The sequence below is a fragment of the Haliaeetus leucocephalus genome, unplaced genomic scaffold (genome assembly GCF_000737465.1).
Source record: "Haliaeetus leucocephalus isolate CR32 unplaced genomic scaffold, Haliaeetus_leucocephalus-4.0 Scaffold184, whole genome shotgun sequence".
Lineage (NCBI taxonomy): Eukaryota > Metazoa > Chordata > Aves > Accipitriformes > Accipitridae > Haliaeetus > Haliaeetus leucocephalus.
This window is the reverse complement of record NW_010972620.1, coordinates 12166352-12189948: the sequence shown is the minus strand read 5'-3', so window position 1 is coordinate 12189948 and position 23597 is coordinate 12166352. Positions and strand designations below refer to the sequence as shown.

Below are 23597 nucleotides of genomic sequence, written 5' to 3'. Positions count from 1 at the left end.
GGCGTAGCGCGGCGGGGTGAGGGAGTGAGGAGAGCGCCGGCCCCTCCACTCCGCTCCGCTCCCCTCCGCTCCCCTCCGCTCCGGCGGGGAGCCGCCGCCGCCAGCCGCGCGGAGCCGAGGCCCCGGCCGCACCGCTCTCCATGGCTCCGGAGGAGGTAAAGGGAGTCGGGACTCGCTCCCCGTTTCCCCGGCAGCCAGGGAAGAGGGCAGGGCTGGCGGGTGTGGAGGGGGCACGGCGGCGCTGGCAGGGCAGCTTTAACTTGCCGGGAGGGGGGGGAAGAAATGCGCCTGTTGGCGGGGGCGGCGGGGCGGAGAGGGGGGGTGTTCGCCTCTCGTCGCGGAGGTTCCCCCCCAAATGCTGCCCGTGGTTTAAAAATTGCTCTCTTGGCATAACTCCGCGGGAGCCAGGCTCACTTTCGTCGCCGCTGACGCTGTCAAAAACGTTGTGGCTTCAGCAGTAACAACAGCGAGCCCGCTCCCTCCGCCGGGCTGCCGGGTCACCCGCTCCGTGTGAGAAATTAAACGCTGATAACCCATTAGCTTCATCTTCCCCGCTTACGCGAGAGTGATGAAGACTTGCTAATTAATTTACATACGAGGGAATGATCTCTGAAGGAAGGAAAAAATACCCCGTTGCACCTGCTCCGCCGAGGCTTGTCATCTGAATCTGGAGGAGAGCTATAAATCATGTGAAGTGTTCGCGGTGGAGTCGGCTTCTGAGAGCCGTAGGATTATGTATCCAAATGCTGAATTTATATTTCCCACTAGGAAAAGACCGAAACTCAGGTCAGATATAAACTCCATCATTTCATTTAAAACTAAACTGTAGTTATTTATTGTAATTCTAGAGGGGGGGGTTCTTCTCTCCTGATTAAATAGAAAGTACCATTAGAGAACGTAGTAATGATTTACACATTATGGCCTGAAATCTCTTGCAGAGTTGGAAGTGGTTGACAGTATAAGGATGATGCTTCAGAATCACGTATGTCCTCTTATTTTTGCTACACATGGAAGGATTGAGAATAACCAGGCTGTTGAATTTTACTTTCAGTTTTAGTCTGTGCAAAACCATATTTTCTGAGATAGAATGGAGGAAACTTGGACTAGGGAGACCACAACTTCCACTGAAAAGGTTGACTTTCTCAACTGCGGCAACTAAAATCTGTGTGATGTCTGCTTTGATTATTTCCATCCTTTGAAAAAAACTTTTTAAATGTGATAAGCTGCTTCCAGGAATTTAGCTTACTCCTCCTAAGACAGTACTGTAATAGTTCTTGACACTTGCCTGTTAAATGAGCTAAACGGGGGAGAACTACTCTTCAGTAAGATGTTTGTGTTTAGGGCTATTTATTCCTGTGGCAGGTATTTCTCCATAAATTAGGAAATGGGGGTTTTAGGCTCATAAGGTCATGGTTTCATATTGTGGAAGTTATTAATACTTTCGTTTTATGACATCAGTGAATTTTCATATATCTGACTAGTTGCTGGCAAAACTAGACTGAGGTTTTGTCATTTCAGATAGAACTAATTTAGATTGGGGTTAATTGCTTTAGTAGCCTAACATGTTTTTGATAATATTATTAAGTGGCAAATATTATTAAGTTCTTTTGTTCCAATTATGTAAAAATACTGCCTTCTGATTAAAAAGATGTTGTGTGTTATCGATGGAGACTGTACATTGCATTAAGCCATGTCATCAGAATGAGGGAATTAAGGAGCTTGTGTTCCTCAACAGCACATGTGATTTGCAAGTTTCATAAGTTGTGAGCTTATTGTAAAAGTGTGTGTATGTGTGTGGCAATAGAGGGCTATACTAGTAAAATAAACTCATAATAACCCAGAAATCTATGAGGTAAGCAAGAACATATAAGCTAGGCTAACCACTCAATATGCTTACATTGAAACCAAGCGTATATGCAGTAGTTTTCATACCACTGTTCTACAGCAACAAAATCAGGGAGCCAAAAATAAGCACAAGCCAGAAATAAAAAGACAAAAATTTAAAAGGAGACTAGTCAGAGGGGAAGAAAAATTTTGAAATGGAGTCTTTCTGTCAAATCCAAGACTGCATGTCATTGTTGAACTAAGTCATACTCACATATACAGCAGTTTATGACATTTAAGGTGAAAGCCTCGGTTTAGTCTATAACAAACCAGTTAAAAGAGATTCTGTTGAGGATTTGGTTTATCACAGAAAAAGAGATGGTAGAGGTGAAATGACAGTCAATAAAGGTGGACTTTGTTAGCTTTGTCTTTGAACTTGGACAGGATAGCAATTTGTTTTCTTCTCTGATTCTTCTATCTCTAACTGGAAATGCTATCATGAACAGTCGCCAGAGTGGCCAAAGTATATTAAGTGGTGGACAGTTATTGGTCTGAGATAGCACTGTAATAGAAATACGTCTTCTGTGTAACCAGCATTGTCCTGGCCAGTGCTTTGGCTACATAGATCATACATGGATAACATGGAAGTTCTGAAAAATTAGGGGTTTGAACAATTTCTGTCACTGCTTAAGTTTCACTCCAGTGTACATTTTTAAATGAAATTTATGTTTGGCTGCCAAAGTGTGGATCAAGTTACATTGGAAAAGCATTTGCTTCTTTTCTAATCTAAAATGAAAAAATCATTTGTCAGCCAGAAGGATGTAGAGAGATGTGTTTACAGTCATGTGACTTTATTGTGCATATAGTAATGACTTGACTGTGTTTGATACAATGGATTGTGGGCTTGGTGACTTCAGTGAATGACAGACCCACCTACCTTTCCAACATCTGCAACAGGTTGAGCGTGCTTTTTGTATCACGAAACCATAGTGCTGCACGTTTCTTGATGGACATAGCTTTGAAAGAAGCTGAATGGAGAAGAGTTAGCTGTCTGCAACATTGCTTAATATTCTCTTAATGCTATACAAATAACTATGTGGCAACTGGTCCGTACCTGTAGTCATGTGAATATGCCCTCTCTATTTTCTGTAGCTGTTTTTTAATTACACACTGCCATAAGAAAACTTTTGAATGGGTTATTCAATGATTAACATAAAAAGTAGTATGTTACAAGGGGCACGGGTAGCTGTATGTCCTAACAGAAGCTTATGTGAAGTTTTTGGATAGCAACATCAATGTAGAAAGGATAGGGCCAGCATTTGAGGCATGTGTGCGCAGAGTACAATCAAATTTCTTTTTTGGCTGGTTATATAGTAAGTAGGAATCCATTAAACTGGCAAGGAGGACAAATATTTAATGAAGATCTAAAGAGGTAATATAATTCAGTATGTTCGCAATGCACTGCTCTGTTTAGTTGCTGATTAAATCTTTTGATCTCAAGGAGAGCTTCTAGTCATCTGCTTTGGTGCAACATTCTATAAAAATATGTAAACTAGAGGGGTAGGGGTTTAAGTCTTAAGACTGTTTTCTCTTAAAGATAAAAAATTGCATGTAGTCCTCTCATAGCCCCAGTTGAACTTTAGTGGGAATGGAGGGAACAAAAAGACTGGGAAGAGGGAGAGCAGAATAGGGAGCAGTTCTTCATCGTAGTAATTCAGGGCTGAAAAAAAGGCCTTTCTGAGTTAGGCAACAATCTTATCTAATCTCAGCCATAAAGTCACCACAGTCTACCTTAAAGCTGGTTAAGTACTTTGTCCTGTTGCTCTTTCTGGAAAGATGTTTCAGAATCTCTCTCCTAATGCTTACTAACTTTCTTTGAACTTCCAGCCTAAATATATGCTTTGATTCCTAAGTTTTAGTATCTCAATATTGTTATTTAAAACCAACTCCTTCCTTGGTGTATAGCCCTCAATAAATTATAAGCATTGATCATGTGCCTTCCTCAGCTTTTGTGAGCTAGGATCAAACAAGCAGAGCAAGCACCTTTTAGTCTGTCTCGTAAAACAGAATAAATAGGAAGCTATAGAGCCTAGTAACTTGATTCTCCTGAATTCTGAACATACCTCACCTGCATCAAATACCTTGTACCTGAAGTGTTTCCTCAAATTCCTGAATAATAGTGCTAATGCTCCACTTGGTCTACTGAAAATACTTTATCAGATGTTGGTGAAGATCAAGTTTGATTTACAGGTATGCCAGGTTGGCTTAATCTTCTTGCAGTAAACTAGACACAGGTGTATGATTTCTCTTCTGTTGCTCTCAAGTGATAAGACACCATGTAATCACAGAAATTCTGCTATTTGTAATCACGTGGCTTTGAAGAGTTGCTAAATGTTTTCCCATTTCTAATATGCCTGTCCCAATGGTTCTCCAATTTATTCTGTAAGTTAGCGAGAGCCTGCCCTGGATCAAGAGTGCTTCCTATAACCAGTTTTTATCAAAACACTTCTATTTTTTTTCAGATTCATAGACATGAGATAAGGTGAGTCTGAAGAAAGATTTTAAGTAAGTCCATTCAATATGTCACCGTTAGTCAGTTTTATATTCACTTCATTTTTGTGTTACACCCTATCTTTTCCAACTCAGTAAATAATTGCTAGGTGAAACCATATCAAATTCTTTACTGAAATCTGGTGAGATTGGAGTCTGGATTTCCTTTACCTTAATATTTGCTTTTCATAGTTAACTTACTTGCTCCAGACTAACATGTCTTTTCAAAGTTATGTTGAAATTATCCTGATTTTTTTTTAATTGTCCTCCTTGTTAATTACCTTGTAATTGAAAAAGAGAAAACCCCCAACTTTTCATACATTGAAGTCAGGATAACAATTGCCTAGGTCACTTGCTTCTTTCTTCTTACACCTAAGCACCACGTTTGCTACTCTCCAATATACTCTCCATTTTGATCTAGCTTTTTTTTGCTACTCACTGTTTAAAAGGAGTAGTACCCTACAGATTTCTGCTGATGATACTAGGTCCTGTGTAAATTCCCTACCCTGTGGCCAATCCATTAATAATCCAGGGAGGAAGCATAATTTAATAGCTCAAAAGCCATTGTCATTGAGATCAGGGGACTGATCCAAACACTTTTTTTTTTTTTTTTTAATACTTGGTTTAATTTCCTAGGTCAGCTTTGTGTCCCTATTGCTTCTTTCTTTACCCATTCCCCCCTTACAATTACTGTCCATTCTGTTCAGCTACTCAGATGGTGTTCTCTTGAGACTTAACGAAAAAACAGGAGAGAGGTGGAATATAGTGGGATTTTCATGACATGGGCAACACTTGAAAATTAAGTTATTGAATTACTACTGAAAATGTACTATAGAAGTGGAAAGTAGTAATTGTGACCGTATAATTCAAATTTACTTAGGTTATTCTGTTAAATAACAGACTGACCTATGTTTGTGATCAGTAAATTTGTTGAAATTATATAAAGAGATTCTAATTCCCTAGATATCACTTTGGGAAGACAGCTCGTTCATGTGGCTCCACAGAAGAAAATTATGTCTTGGTTTTGAAAGGACTTTGAAACCCTTTTCTCAGTTTTATGTCCAAGTTTCCTTGACCTCAAAAGTGAAGAATGTCTCCAGGATTCCGTTTTTTGCTGGGTTGTCTGTCTATTTTTTGTAGACTTTTCTTGTCTGTTAAAGCGGGTTCCTATTTTCAATCCAGTCCTTATTTCTACTGGTATCTGTGAAACAAGGGACAGTTAGAAGAGCTTTATCAGTCTTCCTGCTGCCTACAAAGTTTTGAATGGAAACTGTGGAATTGACCAGAATCTCTTGCTAATGTTGCTGCAGGACTGCACCTCTGTCTGTAGCCTCAAAAAGCCATCACCCTTTTATGCATATTTAGAAGTTTCCAATTATTAATGTAAGAATCTATTCTGTTCAAATATTGAAGAAATTTCTATAGGGAAAAAATCAGTTAAGCCCCTTTGGCTAAAACTAACAAATAGATTAGGAAGTTTTTAAGCCTAGAGAAGAAAGGTAAGCCCTTTGTATTAATGAAATAGCGGTTTCTAACTGAAATATGAAGTAAGTGGAAAAGCTACTAATGGGACATATGTGCTGCATTGGCTTGAATAACTTCACCTGGAATAAGAATATGGGTACATTTCATTAATTAAGTTAAAGTGTGGTTTTGAAACAACTGTATTTTTAAAATGTTTCATTTTTTAACCTATAAATAGTATTTTGCATTAATCTTACTTTTATTGCTTTTTGACATTGCAACTTTTTTTTTTAAACCTTTCACTAGTGTTGATTTTGCTTAATCCCCAAAGTGTAACAAGATTTCCATGGAAATATGATGGTGTAGTATTACTCTTACTTCATACTTAAAATTTTTAATTGTAGATAAGAAAGCAGAGTATGTCATATAAGTGATACACTGAAAATTCAGGATAGGATGTTAACATTATCATGCTAAATAGCAGTAGTTTGCCTTTATATATGTAATGCAGCTGCTTACACAAAAGATCACATGGATATATAGCCACAGAATCACAGAACTGGGGAAGGTAGAGGGGATCTCTGGAGATCATCTGGTCCAATCTGCCTGCTCAGAACAGGGTCACCTAGAGCATGTTGCCAATAGCTATCTCCAGTTGGGTTTTGAGTATCTCCACGGATGGATACTTTACAGCCTCATTAGGCAAGCTGTTTAAGTGTTAGACAACCCTCATATGAAAAATGTTTTTTCTTGTGTTCAAATGGAATTTCTTGTATTTTTGTTTACACCTTCTACATCTTTTCCTTTCACTGTATGGTACTGAGAAGAGTCTGTCTGTGTCTTCTTATACATACTGATTAGATCCCTCCTGAGCCTTCTCCAGGCTAGAGAGTCCCAGCCTCTCTTCATATGACAGATATTCCAATCTCCTTATCGTCTCTGTGGCCTTTTAATGGATGCACACCAGTGTGTCCATGTCCTTCTTGTACGGGGGAGCCCAGAACTGGACACAGTACTCCAGATGTGACTTTACTGGTGCTGAGGGGAAGGATCACCTCTCTCAGGCTGCTGGCAGTGCTTTTCCTAATGCAGCTCAGGAGGGTGTTAGCCTTCATTGCTGCAAGGGCACTTTGCTGGCTCATGTTCAACTTCTTGTCCACCAGGACCTCCCACATCCTTTTCTGCCCAGTTGCTTTCCATCTGGTGGGTCCCTAGCCTTTTACTAGTGCACAGGGTTATTCTTCTCTGGGTGAGGAATGTGCATTTCCTTTTGCTGAACTTCATTTCTCCAGCCTGTTGAGGTCCCTCTGAATGGCAGGACAACTACTCCCAATTTCGTATGGTCTGCCAACTTGCTGAGGGTGCGCTTAATCCCATTATTTAGGTCATTAATGAAAATGTTAAACTGCATTGGCCCCAATATCAACCCTTTGGGGTACACCATTAGTAACTGGCCCAGCTGAGTTAGTAACTGAATTAGTAACTCCAGCTGAGTTTTGTGGCACTGATCACAATCCTCTGAGCCCAGCAGTTCCACCAGTTTTCATTTCATCTCACTTCCATACTTCATCAGTAATAATGTAGATTACTACTGCAGTGTGGCCAGGATAATTAACAGATAAAAATGTCTTTTCACCATCCTTTGTTCTGATTTAATAGCAGTGGCACATGTGTGTACACACACACTAATTGACAGTTGTCGTTTTGTCTATGTTTTAGTGTATGAGCATGAATTACCCATACCATGTTTGACACAGGAAAGATAGTATTATTTTATATGTCATGCAGACACTGCATTTTTTTGCATTAAATTTATTTCACCTCCTCATTTTTAAGGGAGAAGGACCCTCTGGGCTTGATACAGTTATGAAGATTTTGAAATGTCTTGAAATTGATTATGAAATGGGGGTGAATTAATCAGGCTATGGCTGAAGTTCATGAAGCCTGAATGGCCTTTCATTCAGCTGAAGCTATTGTGTAACTTGTGTTAGAAAAATGCAAAGGCTTTTAAATATATGCTTGCTTCAGATGGCGAAAAAAGCTTGAGAAAAATTGCATTCCACATTTGCTCTTGCTATGCCACACTCACTTCCTTTGCCAGCAGCAGCAAGCAGAAGAGATACTGGACTGCCCTCATTGTAAGCAAAGCTTAAGATTTCCAGGGTGATACTCAGTCCTCTGTTTAAGCTTGGTCTAGCATCAAGCTTTGTCTCAGGAAAATATTCAATATTGCTTGAACAGAAGGAGTTTTCTATTGGCTTATCAAGTCACTGGTGCATTTGCTTTTAGCTAAAAAGCTGTGTTTTCTTTGTGTGTGCATGCATAGAAGAATGAGGAGAAGGAACCTTTTCATCAAAATGAAAGCTTTCCATTTACAGAATACTGCAAAAGGTAGTACTTAAAATACTGAAACTGCTGATTCTCTTTTTTCTCCTTGAAATGAAGGTACAGTGTCCTAGGGACACAGTGATGAGCTATCTATACTTTCAACTAATTCCTTGACACTGATTTTGAGAAGCAATCTAGTCTTTGCAGTTTGATTCTGAATTCACGTCCTGTAGGAACTCCATTAGAAAAATGGAAGAATTTTACTTCTCTGTGTGATGCTGAGGCATCTCAGGGTGCCTCCAGAATTTGGAGAGAAATGGCTCTTGGCATCTAAGCTGCAGTGAACAGGTAGGAATCAAAAAAGTGCTAATGGCCACCTGTGCAAGTATGCAGCTCTAGCCTTTATTTCCAAAATCAATATAAATGTGTATGCTCATTATCTGAATTTCAGAAAAATAATTGGGTTTTTTTTTTCTTCTTTTTGTTGTTGTCTAAAATTTCCTGTTAACGCTGTACATCTGTTTAACTTGGAAAGGCAAAGCAAATCCTTTTCAGCTGGTGCTATAAAAGATGCAGATACAGTTATTAGGTAAAATGTTACACATTACCTGCAGAACAATGGAGAAAATTATTTAGTATTTTTCCCTACTATGATTCTTCAGATTGCTAACCAACCATTTTGTGTATTACATTTAAGCCTCTGCAAGTAGTCTTACCTTTTTGTTTAGAGGGAAGAAAAGATGCCTAATTAAACTTTGTATAAACTGCAAACAGAAGACTTTCCTTTTTTTTGCAGGGATCAACTGTAGAAAATGTGTTCTAAGATTGTACTTTTTTACAATGGGATCTTAGTTGATATCCGAAAAAAAATTGAAGCAAGGTAATAGGGAGATAGATTGTGTTGATAAATGGCAAAATATCAGTTAGTAGGGACATGAGTGAATAAAGTAATCCAAATACCAAGCTTAATTTTTTAGTTTGTGGTTGGAGAGAAACTGGGCTACTTCTGTCCTTGTCATAACTTAGCATTTATATAGTGCTTACTAGGTACAAAACTCTTTATAGATATTAATGATGATCATTGCACCCTCTGAAGCAGGTAGGTGATCTTCCACAAATGAACAGTATAGGGCCAATATATTTTAGATCTAGAAATCTGATAGGAGTTTGAATATTGATATACATTTGTTTGAAGTGTGTAAAGGGCAGACTATATCCCTCAGTATCCAAAATCAGCTCCTAGAAGATACGCTTTCATTTTTAAGGAACAAAAATACAGGGTTTAATTCTGAACACTTGAATAACATCGTGTCTCTGATAATGGAGTCTAGTCAGATGTAGTTTTTCCTGAATTAATGTGTTGGCTGTTATACAGAACAATTTTTTTAAAGGTTCATACAGAACAGATCTTTAATTTACAAAGATTATGTGAGTTTTAGCTTCCATTTTTGTGGAAAGGTGGTTACACATGGAAAGGGGGAGCTTGTCTTTCCTGTCTCCACCCTCCTTGGTTGACAGACTTTCCCTCCAGCAATCAGTTGACAGCAATCAGTTTGAGGATTATTTCTGGAAGGAAAAGGTTTACAGCTTTACTTCAACAGTAAGATTAAAAAGAAAGTAGCTGTCATCTATTTCCGTGGCTTAACTAGTTCAAATCATAGCCATAAAAATGCCATATTACTCGACTAAGCTGTTCTGTGCATTTTATACAGGAAGCATTAAATTAAAGGTGGTCAAGCCTTGCAAACAACAGTTTGTAACACAAAATACAAAAAATTAAATTTTGACTGGAACTTCAGAATTTGTTATTTATTGCTTCTAGATAAACTAATTCTTAAAAATAAGCCTTACACAGATATTGTAATGAAATATTGTATCTTGTGACCTTGTCATATATGAAGGAAACGTAGATAATTCTCAGGATAAAAAAGTTCATGTCTTATAACAGCCAGATTCTCAAGTATCTTCCAGGCTTGCCTCCCATTAATTCCCACACCGCCATGTTTCCCATTGTACCATTTATGAAGGAAAGTACTGTCAAGTTTTAAGATGGAAAATCATTTGCAGTTGTCAACTTTGACACTTTCTAGCGATAGATTCTTAAGATGCAGTATGAAAATAAACATTTAAGATATTTTTTTCTAGGTTGCAACAGTTGGACATCTTTTAGACCTAATCCCCAAACATTAGGTTCTGTCAGTCTTGGAAAGATCCGACTCTGCTTCCTTTGTAACACATGCTACCTTTAGTTTATTCTGTAAATAAATAGCTCAGTTTAGTTAGATGGTATTTTGTTGCGTTTTTTTTAATCTGTTTACTTAATGTACAGAACTTCATTTTACAGCTTTGATTTCTATACTATTAAATGTTGAGTCTTCCAGTAGTTTTGGTAATCTGTGCGTCACTGATTTTCTGGCCGTGATATTTTTTCCTCCGCTCCTGTAGTAGACTAATGAAATATCCTTACAGTGCATAGACTTTTTTGTGCTTCTAGGGTTTTCTAAATTCAAAATCTGACATGTGCACTGGAGAATGAAGAAAAAGAAAAGGCTTGTTATTTTCATACTCTACTGCATTCTTATGTTAGCTCCAAGTTTCTGGATCCTAAAGTAACATCCATGCCTGTACACTGCAAAAAATCCTGAGAGATTAGGCCTCTTTAGCAGGTTAGAGAGCTGAATGTTTTTGTTGTTTTCACCCTTTTTCTAATCTCCCCTCAGCAAAAGTATGGAAGTTTAAGACATTTATTTAAATACTTGATGGCTGGCTTTTTATGCTTGTACTTTATCTCCTGTATCCTGATAGCATAAATAGTGGCAGTGATAGAAAACAGGCATTTCAAAACTAAATTAATCTTGAAAAGAGGACTGTTATGATAATTACATATGGTGTTTTAGAAAATGGAAATAATATAAATCTTCACTAAAGAGTCGTTCTTCAAAGGCAGGTAATCAGGTATTCAGAAAAGACCATTGTATCTCTTTTCTTTTTAATCCTTGTATGGTCATATGCACAGAATATTGTGCTTTAATACTCCAAGGAGTTGCTCTACTTTGTTTCTATAATGAAGCAGTTTCCTTTAATCAAATGGAAGCCAATACAAATACACAGGCATCGAACATAGCTCTATATTGCCCGCTGGGAGATACTTAAATTTGTGCTAGCTTGCACTGGAAGGAAATGCTGTTAAAGCATTTTGTTTTGTTTCTGCAAAAACTCTAATATTCAGAGTGTAAAATTTCCATTTAAAAAAAATTAAATAGTATCATATATACCGATTAAGGTAATTAACTGTTTGGCCAATTATAGGATACTACTATACATGTTTTAACATGTTACTCCTGTACAAGCAGATCATTACTTTATACTGTAGATAAAGAAATATGGGCTGCTCTGCTGTTTCTAATTTACTTTTGTGATCCTAAGGTATTCTCATTTATTTAATGGAAATAATCATTTGTGTATATATATGTGAGGAAGGAAATAACTGTCTAGGTCTTAAATTGCAAGTACTTGTTTTGATGGAGGTCATTTTTCATTTATCTGTAAAAGATTCCTTGGTAAAAAGGTTCAGAGAAAGAAGAATTTGGGGATTGCTGAGTAATTTTTAAAAATTATGAATCAAAAAATACCAATTGTCTCTGCATATAGCTTCTTATATATGCATTAGTATTTTGACCCATTCTCTGATTGTGCAGTCATGTGCTGTTGGTCCTGGTCCCATGAAATGTGTTCATTGTGTACAGTTAATAATAGCCAGATACTTTATAATTTTTCATGTCTAGATTTTAATGAGGATAATAAGATTATAACAATGTTTATTTTTACAATCTTATTATAATCTTATTTTTTTAAACAGATGGAGCAACCAAAGCATACACAGTGAGTTGTTATATAGGAAGCTTTGGGTAAGACTTAGAATTAAGTTTTTGTTTTGTAGGTATTGAATGAGAGATGTTCAATATGGGTCTTCACTGAATAGTATGCCTCATGTACAGTGGTTTAAACCTACTGCAGTGTGTAATTGAGCTGAGCTTGTTTTTACCACTTAAAAATGTACTTACATGAGGCATGAAGGAATCTTAGGTGTCACTGTAGGGTTGGTCAGAAACTTTTGGAGGGAATGTATCTGTTGACACACTACTTCAGCTTACTATTTCCTGAGAAAGTATTAATTCTGTTTAATAGAATTAATGTCTTTCCTACTCCTAACTGACTTTAAGGGAACTACAGGTCCCAGGAATCCCAGTTGTAAGGCAACGCTTACCATGCTGGCAGCAGGAAGTCTGTATAGCTAGGGGAGTTTTTTTCACCTAACTTGATGGAAAATCTCTTTTTTCTTTTAACAAAGAGCTTGGGGAAAACTTCTTTCCCCTTCTCCAAATTATCTAAGAAATTTTGCTTCTTAAGTGGAATAATTTCTTGTACTACTGAAGCTTCAGAATTCCTCAGAACACAAATTCTACCTTCCAGTTAGCTAAGTATCCAAGTGTAAAATACCTCCATCTTGACCTCTTAATGTCTAACTTACTCTAATTTTGATGATGAGTAAATACCTACTTAGCTTTAATACTTAGCTGTTTAATATGGGGTGGCTCTGAAAAGTGAATATTGAATATTGCAATCTAATTTGTAAGGTCATAAGGAAAACATTTTGCCTATTTGAAATTTTATGAATTGGTACCTTTTTATTTTATGTCAAGGGAATGAGTTTAGGAAGTCTGAGTGAGATGGGAAGGGCTATAAGTGGTTTTCCCCCCAAATAACTAGACAATCCTTTCTAAGGCCCATTCAGCGTTATTCAGACAGGTACAGCAGAAGGTCCCACCCACTTCTTTGCTAATGATAAGGTTCTTCTTCCTCACTTTAATATATAATGCAGATCTTTTTTTTTAGAAGATGCTTTATTCTGTGCTGAAGAGGGAGGAACATTCAGTGTAATTTAGTCACATTTTCTTTTTAGTTACAGTTTTTACGTTTCTTATGAGTTCTGATTTCTTGTTCATTTGCCTTTTTCCTGTTGTTTGTTGTTAAGTGAAATCAATATCTAGTGCAGACTTCTTTTTATACAGTCTATTTTTTCAGATTTTAAGTCCTTTGTGTTTCCTTAATGCATATTTCTACTTTATTTTTTCTGGCTTCTCTGGGTTTTTTTGTGGGTTTGGCAGGGCGGGGGGCGGGCTTGGTGGGGTTTTTGTTTTAATTTTTTTAAATTTTATTTTCCTCACACTTGCTTTCCAGTTCTGTTTTTGCTCTCTGCTTGTCATTCTCCACCATCTTCAAGTCTCCCAGATCTGGTTTTATGAGTTCTGAAATGAAACCTCAAATCCTGTTGAACTGCAGGTTTTGATTAGTGCTGCTTGGGATGGAAATTTCTTCTGAAATGTTTCTCAGTAGATGACACCAGTTTGTCAAAACTCTGTCTGTTCACCTGTATTTTGACAAAATCAATAATTCAGTGGTTCGGGTGCCCACCTGGTATCTGTATTGCAGTAAATTAGGTAGAATCGGGGCTTTGTCTTGCCACAATTTGCTTATATGTTGCACTGGGTAATTTTTTATTTTTTAATTTAATGTTGAGAAACTTGTCTTTGTTATGGTGCAGGAGAAACTGTAGAGTATAGCAGTATAGCATCATATTTCTTGGTGAACAAATCTTTGGCTGACCAGCTTTAGATGAAAATGAACTTTGAATTTGGGACATTTTTGTCAAATCTTAAAGTAAACAATTTTGGAAGTAACTGGGTGCCAAAAGATACAGATGCCTGTAGTTCATTTTTTTCTGAAGCTATGTTCAGTATATTATCATTCACTTCTGGGTAGTAGCTACTGACTATGACAGTGGTATATAATTTAGTAGCACAGCATATGCAAGCACAGGACTCATTCAGGATTTGAAACCTGGATTGTCTCCTATGTGCTTTTGAATCCACATCTTCTACCTGCTGGGAGAGTATCCACACAGTTAGTTCATAGAATGTTTTGTGGTAGAATGTTGGATTTGGACCTTTACACTGAAACTTACTATTTTAAATATTAACGAGATGGAGAATACAGCCATAGTGCCCATATCCCTCCCCTGAAGAAGTGGACTGCACCACAGATCTTGCTGTCTTTAAGGGCAGTTGCCTCAGAGACAATTTCACCTTTGATCTTGGGTTAGTTAGTTAATGCCTGCAAAGTGAAATATTTTCCCAAAATAAGTAAGGAATGGACCTTGTTTTCCTGATGTTCCTCCAGCATCTGAAAATGGATGGGCAGGTATAGTGGAAGGTTTATGTTCAGATCCCTCCAGGCAATACAGTTGTTCTTGGTTTCCCATTGTCTCCTGAATGCCTCCTGTGGGAGTTGGAGAAGAATGGTGTCATTGGCATTACCCAAGAAGCTAGGAGAGCTGTGCTAATGTGTGCCAAAAGCATCCAAGAGAGAAAGAAGGCTGTGTGGTGTCTGGTTCCTTAAGTTCCTTGGACAAATGGGGTTGCAATGCAAGAGCTGGAAATCACCTCATTCGCTGTAACGTGCTATTTGGGGAAAAGACCTGGGAAGTATTTAGATGGCAACAAAGCTGTCTATTTAGTAGACTACACTTGAGTGAAGTAAAGAACAGATTTGAGTGTCCAATAGTGCTACTACCAGCACAGTCTCAGAACTGGCTAGTAACTTTGGATGCTCTCAGTTTTGTTCTACCAAATGGTATATTTTTAAAAAACTATTTATGGAAAACTGATATTTAATGTTTCTGAAAGTTACATTGATTTTAAAGGAGTCAATTTTTCAAATTCTGACTTCATGCTTAAAGAATCTAGTCCTATATATTCATGTACTTTAATATATGTTCACAATGCTTTTTCATAGACTTGCTTCTAAGTAAACAGAATAAATTACTTTACTCCAATTATGTTTTTCCTCTTGTTTTTCACCAAAGTCAGGTAATAGACCTTCTTTACATTAGTAATTGAAACACAGTGGGTTTTAATTGTCAGATTTCACCAGATACTTTAGGACGAGTACTTGCAGACATAACATTAGTTCTGCTGAAATACGTAGAGCTGTATGTGGTTGAAGTTACAGTTGCTTAAATTGAGCTTGCATTGTGTACTTTTGAGAGTGGTGTTTGTTTAATATTGGAGTACATTCTGTATATTTGATTAACAGTTAAGTGAGACAAACATTTTTTTAAAAAAGCCCATGGCATATCAAATTTTGAAAAGGACCTCAGCAGAAGAAAGGCGATATATTGAAATGTATTTTTTTCAGTTTAAGAATGTTTTAAGGAGCTGGCATAGGGAAAATGTTAATTACTTTTAGGTGATATTTGGATTGTGGTATTGAAAGAAAAGCTTCCTACTTTGCAAATTATGCTAAATTCAGAAAAACAATACAGTCATATTTTGTACAAAAGAACTTAGATTAGTTAAAAGTATTCAGGCAAATGACTGTCAGATGTAGTTAAATGCAGATATGTAATATTACTCTGGGGCAAGATTAAAATGGAGGGTATCTACTGAATGGAAAAATCTTGGAGTGTGCTGATCAGCAGAGGGATAGAAAGACCTGTTAGAAGAATACCTGCTGTATAAAGCACTGTTTCAGTACAGCTGTACTGTAGCTGGGGAAGAAGAAAAGTGAGAGTTATATGCATAAATAAGTTGAAGTCATAGAAGTTTGTTAACTCGTATATACATGGGAGCATTCAAAGTTAAACTGAACTAAACATTTTTATTTAAATCATATTAAGTCAATAGGTACATAACACTTCTTCCTTGTCTCCGTTCAGTGGATTCACTGAATGGCCATTTTATTTCTTAAGAAATATGTGTACCCATGGATCAATATATTTTGCATTTCATTTGGTTTAATATTCCTGAGTTTTCTTATATTGATGTGACCTCAGATCCTATCTGTGTGCGTTTGTCTGAGAATAGTTACTTTGTGTGCTCAAGTCATAGATTCACATTATCTCCCAGTGAAAATGCAGACAGGTTAAAAATACTGTTGCACCTTCTTGCCAAATAGCAGACTTAACCTGCTGCATGTGAAACTGTTATTTTGAAGACAATAGTAGAGAGTAAATGGAATACAATAAAAAAATTGATGTACTGTTCTTTCGGGGGGAGCAAAGAGTATGAAACATGTTGAACAATAGGGTGGAAAGATAGATGTCCATGTTTTAATGGAGTCTAGGTAAGAGAAATGTCCGGGATGAATCCAGTGATGAATTAGGTACTAATTCAGTACTAATTAGGTACTAATTGGTATTTGAGAGTAGTCTATGAGTCTACTCTCATAGACTGTGCTCATTGGACTTGTTAGTATGTGGTAATCCAGTTTCTCCATATGACACCAATATAAAAGAAGACTGTCTTTGCCTACAGAGCCCAGTAGCATCTATTTTCCTGCCCGCCTCTCTTTCTTACAGACCAAAAACTGATTGTACATTGCACTCCATTTCTAAGTATGGCCTTCTTTTCCCTTCACCAGATTCCGCATTTGGCGCCCAAAACACAAGAACTGAGAGTCTGTTTTGCATCTACTGGGCTTGATATTATTGGTGAATCAAAAAGATGGGGGTCAGATTGGCTGTCAGTGAAAAAGCTGAGCTTTCTGCAGTGAATAATCAACAGTTGGCCAGCAGCTGTGTGTGTAAGGGCTCAACTGTAGAGCCTTGTTGTGGAAAGCTAGTGTTTTATCATCCATATAATTGGTGTCTGAAATCCATCTGCAGCCATGTGTCGACAGATAGCTGAGGTTAGAAATTAACAGTCTCTAGCAGTGATAGCCAATTCCTGGAGAAAAACATAGATGCTGTAAGAATGTGATAATGCTACAGTGCTGATGTTGAACCAGTGTTAGAAGTCAGGAGGAAGGACAGAGCCTTAAGCCAAGGTTTTAGTCCCAGAACCTTGGCCAAATTCTAGTTTAAATATATGCTGTCTGCTTACCCTGACTGTCTTACTTTGAGGATAGTGTAGGGTGAAAAAAAGAAATTGTAAAACGTCCATGGTGCAAAGGAGCAATTTTAACTCTGGCATTATAAAATCCGAGACACCCAAAATTAACTTTGTGAAGTTAATCTTGCATGCCCCCCATAGTCAGTTCTTTCACATTAGAAAGTGGTGGGGGTTTGGCTGTGGCAGATGGTCATCTTTTTCCCTGCTCTTCATTTGTGGTCATCTTAAATGAATTCTGTGTTCAGTCATTTCTGAGGCTAGTGTAAAGAAGTAACATCTGTTCAGCTTGAAATTCTTGCTATTTGCTTTTAAATAAAATAGCCATTTCCCTTTTATCCCTCCCCCTCTTTTTGTTTTTTTTTCTTGGTGACAACAATGGTGAATGTTTTTTTCATGGAAGACAGACTGCACGCCCTAAACATCACCCTGACATTCTAGTTCTTAAATTGAAACCTTTGGTTTTAGGTTTTTCTATATCATCTTGGTGTATATGCTGTCCTTCCTCTCTATTTGTCAGAAAGATTAATGTGAGAGTAGAGTATTAGCATAGCACAGCACAGGATTGTATTAGCTAGTTCTTGTCTCTCTAGAAAGGACCCCTATTCCTTTATTGTATGTTTTGTTTGAATTTGTTGACAGTAAGAGTAGGCTCCCACTGAAGGAAAAAATTATCTCTTTGGAAAGCTAACAAAGGAACAATTCCATATAACAGAAGTGTCACAGAAGAGTGGTTATAGTTTTCGTTGCTTGCACCTTTAGAGTAAAAAGCAGAAACGGATCCAGTAATTTAGTGCAATTCTTGGGTACTACAATCACAGTAGTTGAAAGTAGCTGCATAAGTGGACAATCAGGAAAATCGTAAAAGCACTTTAGTATTTAAGGGTGTATACTGTTTGAATTCTTCCCTGAAGAAGCATGGGGTCACTATTTTTCACACTTAGGTAGGATGACAGACTAATTTAAACACTATTTGTAACAATGCTACCTGAGGCTGGTGAGCCACTGCCTTTCATTTAAGAAGCACAAAACCAAAGGTATGTCACTCAGTAAAGTAACAGTAGATGTAGCTGAGGGGTTTTGCTGAATAATTCTTAGGAGAAATAAGGAAATGACACAAAGGTGAAAATGAGCCAAATGCTCATGACCTTGCATAAATGACTTGGCATAAACGAAAAGTGTGAATTCAGACACAGCTTTGTGAGAGCTCTTTAGATGGAATGGTAGATGAAGATGAGTACTGAGGAAGAGAAAACAATTGCCTACTTGTGATTTGTCATGCTAAGAAAAGTGGAACTTAAACACTCTCTGTAAATAAGCAAGATTTCATCAGACACCAAGTTCTATCATCTGTTTCTTTCCTTAATCAGAAGAAACCTTGAGAACATTGTAATTTTATGTAGCTGTTTAGGTCAGCTGTAGTCGAGCTGATCCCACTTTTAGCAAGAACCAACTCTTTTCCTGCTGAAATAATCAAGATAAGAATGGAAAAAACAAGTTCATCATGCTTTGAAGCATTCCATCTCTGATCTGAGTAATTGTCCCAAGGGATCTCTAGAGAACTTCAGTTTTCTCATTTATTTTTTTAGAGCACCATGAGCACTTTAGTCCATTGGGGAAGCAGTTATTAAATCTGCAGAGTGCACTCTAACTCACTTTTGAAAGACTTGCACCTGCTTCCACTGAAATGTCAGAGGAGCCAGCCTAGGTATTGGATGGGAAAGGACTGAATGTGCCTCTTACATATGACTTGTTACACAACTTCTCAGTAACAAGAACTATATTGTCAAAAAAAAATATCTTAGTCATGTTGAAACTGGGAAGAGATTAATTCTTCCAGAATGGGATGTTGGTTTTTTATGTTGTTCTATAAACGTAGATAATTTTGAAGCTGTGGGTAATATGATCTTTTATCTAGGCTGGCTTAAAAATATGAGAGTCTGTAATCTACAGCATAGGTAATGTGCAAGATAACGATGTGCGTCTACTAAAAATGTTGTTTCCTATACCATTTTGACTCTTACTGTATGTGTGGGTACTTGGAACTTATTACAGAATTAGCATTTAACATCTATTTATCTTACCTCTACTGTAAGACCCTTTTTCCTATTCCCATACAGTTCTTACAGGAGTGCGTTGTGGTCATATTTTGTGTATTTCCATAACATAGATATTGGGTGTTCTGGTTGGATTTTTTTGTTGTTGTTTAATAGCAGTAGAGCTAGCTCAGACCTTATTCAGTTCCTTAAAAATAAATTGTGAATACTTCTGTCATAGATTATAGGCTCGTACAATAATTCAGGTTGGAAGAGACCTCAGGAGGTTATCTTGGTCCAGCCCTCTGCTCAAAACAGGGTCAGTGTTGAAGTCAGGCCAGGGTACTCAGGGTTTTTGTAGTTTGGTCTTGAAAATGTCTGAGGACAGAGACTGTACTACCTCTTGGGGCAACCTGTTCCAATGTCTGACTGTCCTCATCATAAAAAGACTTTTCCTTATATGCAATCAGAATCTCTCATGTTTCAGCTTACATCTGTTATCTTGTGTCCTCCCACCATGCAACGCTATGAAGAGCCTGTCTCCACTGTTGTGATGACCTCCTTGTAGGCAAGCTCCTTTGTTGTTAATAGTAACATTATAGATGTTTAAGTACTCTGTCTCACTTAGAAGATTGGCTTTCTTTTTTGTGGTTCTGATACCAAAAAGGAATTGGAGGCAATTCATCCTATGTGTCTAATCTTTTCTGTCATAGATGTGGGTGCTTGAACAGAAGGCTCGGGGAGACCTTATCAGTGTTCATAAATATCTCATTGGAGAGTGGAAAGATGAACCCATACTCTTCTCAGTGGTGCCCAGTGGCAGAATAAGAGACAATGGGCATAAACTGAAACACATGAATTCCATCTGAACAAAAGAAAACTGTTTTTTACTGTGAGGGAGGTCTAGAGTGGGAGGTTTTGGGGTTGGGTTTGGTTTTTTTATTATTTGGAAATATCTCAAGTCTCATATAGATAAGTAAGTTTTACATGATGATAGAGATGAGAAGCAAGTTAATGGAAGCCAACTGAACAATAGCTAAAATACTGTTGGAAGAAAATGATTTTTTAAACCATATGTGCTTAATTAATTGCCTTTTATTTTGAAGCATGTATCTGTTGAAATGACAGTAAAAGATCTTGATGTTCTTGTTTCCTTCTGTGAATGCACTAGGTCTAATTACTTCAGTAAAGTTAAGCATTTCAGTAAAACCTCTGGGTTATGTCTCCAATCAGTTCCTATTGTTCCAATAGAAAAAAAGGTAAAGTATTCTGAGTCATCATATAACCAAAAATTATTCTTGTTTTTTGATTACATATCTGTCAGATTTTATAAGGCAAGTAAGGCAAGTAGAAGTTTATTCTGTTAGGTGTACAAATCAAAACAGACTTTTCTTTTTTTAAGATAACTATTCAATTTTAGCCTGAGCTAAATTTTCCACAGAATAAAGTAATTTGAAAATGCACTCAGATTTTTAGAAGAGTTCTAAGATTTAAGGCTTGTAACTGAAGATATTCAGAATTACAGATTAATTACTAAATTGCAAAAGTAGTGTATATTGAGGGATTGCCAAACATTTCTAAGATGGTGTTTTAAGTCCTTTATTTGCAGGCAAGTGTGTATCCTGAAGTATCAACGTTCTGTGCTGCTGTTACTACTGTGATTCAGCACTAATGCACTAATTCATCTAGGAGGAAAATTTCCAGAAGATGGTCTGACTGGAGCCAGTGCTTTTGTTGTGCATACACCATCTTTCCATGCTACCTTGATCAGCCAGAACTCAAGCACAGAATCTGTCACCTGTGTTAGACTCCTGCACAACACAAAGCATGAGATGTAAAGGAAAAAAACTACAGTGTAAAAGTAAGCATCAGAATTAAAACTTCTGACTACAGGGAAGATGTTTGTACTGTTTCACTCTGTACACAAGTAGAAGATGCCTGCAGGAAGTAAGGTGTACAGAAATTAGTCTTTTTTTCCCAAAAAAAGTTTCTACTGCATTTGCTGATTTTAGTTGTTTCTTAATTCACTCGATCATCAGAATTCATTGTGGACATCTTATACAGAAATTTAATCAACTTGTGCTTTATTATTCATGTCCAGTGTTGCTTGCACTCAAAAAAGAAGAGTTTGTTGCTTATGTCAATTGGAAAAGCCTATTTTGCCATTGCTAAGAGTCTTTGGTCAGATCACAGATTGAGATTAGGGTCTTGGGCAAAATCCTGACATTACTGTCAGACCCAAAATTCACCATTGGCACAAATCCTAATGATCTTGTCAACCTAAGCAACTCAATCAGAAGCTTAGGAAGAAAATGTCCTGTGATACAGGAGATTGACAGAGAACTCAAGATAATAATTGATGAAAATGAAGTAGTGCTTTTCAGAGTGGGAAACACAGTGATGTTGCAAGAGACACAAATAGTTGCCTGAGATGCAGGCAACACTAGGAAGTCTTGGCAGCAACCACAGTAGGCTGGGATTTCTGGACCCAAGGTAGGATTCAGACGAATAATCAGCTTTTTGCTGCCTTAATGAAATAGGACTGGTATCTTAAATCATAGAATCATAGAGTAGTTTGGGTTGGAAGGGACCTTTAAAGGTCATTCAGTCCAACCCCCCTGCCATGAGCAGGGACATCTTCAACTAGTTCATGTTGATTAGAGCCCTGTCCAGACTGACCTTGAATGTTTCCAGGGATGGGGCATCTACCACCTGGGCAACCTGTTCCACTGTTTCACCACCCTCATTGTAAAAAATTTCTTCCTTATATCTAGTCTAAATCTACCCTCTTTTAGTTTAAAACCATTACACCTTGTCCTATCGCAACAGGCCCTACTAAAAAAGTGTGTCCCCATCTTTCTTATAAGCCCCCTTTAAGTACTGAAAGGCTGTAATAAGGTCTCCCCAGAGCCTTCTTTTCTCCAGGCTGAGCAACCCCAACTCTCTCAGCCTTTCCTCACAGAAGAGGTATTCCATCCCTCTGATCATTTTTGTGGCCCTCCTCTGGATCCGCTCCAACAGGTCCATGTCTTTCCTGTACTGAGGACCCAGAGCAGGTCACTATAACTCCAGGTGGGGTCTCCCCAGAGCAGAGTAGAGGGGGGAATCACCTCCCTTGGTCTGCTGGTATGGTTCACTTTCTGGGCTGCTAGAAATCCTTCAGTACCTCACAGGTGAACTGGACTGTTTAGGTATGGGTTGTTTCTGTATGTCTCAAAGCTTATTTGGGAAAGTAATCTTGGGGAGTTGTATCTCATGCTAGAATCATTTGGAGCTGATGATGCCAAGGGCCATATTTAGGTAACGCTGATCCATTAGAATTCAGAATGCTGAAGCCAACTAGTCAGACATAATTTGTTCCATCATGTGATTACACAAACATCCCTCTTTGTGCCCTACACCTTTGGCACCTAATAAAGCTAAAATTAGGAGTCTAGGCTCTCCATAGGCAGTGGTGGCTTCAGAGACTGATTCAACTAAGATAGGAACACCATCTGCATTGATTACACAGAAGATCCTCATTTCATGCAAACTTAAATACCTAAAGAACAACTCTTCAATTAAATTATGGAACTAGGGAGAAGAGAACATTCCTTCTATCCCCATCTATACCTGTCTCCTCCTTACAAAGGAGCTCTCTGCCCTCCCAGAAACTGGGAAGGAAAGCAGTTTTCAATAGATGGTGCTTCTGGTTTTGGTGTTTGGGTTTTGTTGTTGTTTGGGGGGGGGGGTTGTTTTTTTTAAATGTTTTTTTTTTTTTCCTCTCACAGACTTGGTTGAAGACAGGTCAAGTGTTCCTGCCTCTTATCCTAGTAGATAGAACTTTTGAGTATGAGATTGAAAATTTTTCAACCCTGTGCCACTCAAAGAGGTGATCTTAGCTATTATCATCTAACAAGTCTAAAATGTTTTAACAGATGAAAATGGAAGGAGAGAATCAGTGTGAATACTTCTTTCATTCTTTTTTTTTTTAACCTGCAGCCATTCCATATTATCGTCTGGCTAATTGATACATATATATACATATAAAAAATATGTTGCATGTCACTAGTGACACATCCTAAGGCAAAGCTCTGTGTAAGAAATACTTTTTGAGACCAGCCTTTCTCTGCCTGGAGATCACTTCCCCACCTGTGAAGTAATCCTAGGGAAACTAAGCAAATCAATATAAATGCAGAGTCAGCAGAGAGGAAACTTTACACTGAGATTTTCCTATCATAGCATGTCTGCCATGTAAGTTTTCACACAAAGATTGTCAGGCTTCTACTTTCACATTAGGAAATATGTCTCCAGTAGATTGGATGGCAGGGTTTTATGAGGAATTTATTTTGTGGGAATAGTGAAAACTAGAAACAAAAACTTTCCTTCAAAAGCTAAACCTCTAATCCTTGATTACTTGGCTAGAAAAGTGACAGTTAATCTACTGGTACCATTAAGAATTGTATCT

At 37.6% G+C, this 23597-nt stretch overlaps 1 protein-coding gene across 1 annotated transcript in view; it reads left to right on the top strand.

The window, feature by feature from the left end:
- Positions 1-703: 703 nt before the first annotated feature.
- Positions 704-23597, top strand: part of LOC104830155 (heparan sulfate glucosamine 3-O-sulfotransferase 1-like) — a 57088-nt gene continuing 34194 nt past the window's right edge. Inside the window, exon 1 of the mRNA XM_010564902.1 lies at positions 704-786. The gene's annotated coding sequence lies outside the window, so the exon portion shown is untranslated. The remainder of the gene's footprint in view (positions 787-23597) is intronic.